Source organism: Chaetura pelagica, unplaced genomic scaffold (assembly GCF_000747805.2).
Source record: "Chaetura pelagica isolate M959 unplaced genomic scaffold, ChaPel_1.0 scaffold265, whole genome shotgun sequence".
NCBI lineage: Eukaryota > Metazoa > Chordata > Aves > Apodiformes > Apodidae > Chaetura > Chaetura pelagica.
Window position 1 is genome coordinate 1,000,730 of NW_009953449.1, and position 1,049 is coordinate 1,001,778.

Consider the following 1,049-nt stretch of genomic DNA (forward strand, 5'->3'; position numbering starts at 1 on the left):
TAGTAACTGGCCAATGTCAGTGACATCTGAAGAAAGATCAAGGTTCTCAGCAGGTCTAAGCCATTTTAGAGGAGAGGACTTGTAAAGCCCCAGTTGTCTTAACTGATGCTTTCAGAAACATGTCCAGCTACACTTGAGACTTAAATGCATCCTGTTCCAGACACAGCCCTTGCTCCTCACTTGAAGGCTGGTAATACTCTTGACTCATGCGTGAAGGTATTGCTCTAGGAAGAAAATGAGCACAATATACCCCACCTTCCCCATCCCCAAAAATCAGGTGTATGCAAGGCCAAATCTAACACTTTTATTTGAGCTCTTCATGCACTTACTCTCTTAGGAAATCCATTCTGAATCTGTTGTGTTTTTGTTTTTCCATGTCTAGCAAGGAAGGGAAAAGACCGTAAAGGGATCTGTAAAATAGGAGGGCACCCATTGTGTCACCTGTTTTGTTGGCAAGCTGGCCATCCGCTGCCTGTCTCTGAAGGGACTGACTGGGGTGTAATTTACTGAGGAGTTCCTGAACCTTGTGACAGAGGACAATGACACCCACTGTAGCTATGCAAAAATAAACCCACGCATGTTGTTAATAGTCTTTCATGATCACCCTTCCAGACATATTGTTATATATTGTTTAAAGCTGTGTGGGAAATGCCCATTTTCTCCCCTACAGCTCCTGATCTGCTGTTTGTCTCAAGAGATCCCTGACCCCGGCGCTGCAGCCTGGCTCCGGTTTTTGGCTGGCGGAAACCACCCGGCGCCAGCTCCCCATCCCGGAGCGCGCAGTTCCCCCGCGTTTCCCCAGGCGAGGCACCCGCACCGCCACGGGGTCCGGGCTCCCAGCGCGCAGCGGGCGGGAAGGGCCCTTCCAAGCCCAAACCATTCCAGGACATCCCTCAAGCGCAACTCCCCGGAGCGCGGTGCCCGGCTAAGCCCGCACTCCCAGCCCTCAGCGTCAAGGAGCGGGCACATCCACGCACGGCGCCCCGGGACCGGCAGAGCCGCACGCCTCGCCCAGGAAGCGGCTCCGCCCCGCCCGGGACTTCCTCCCC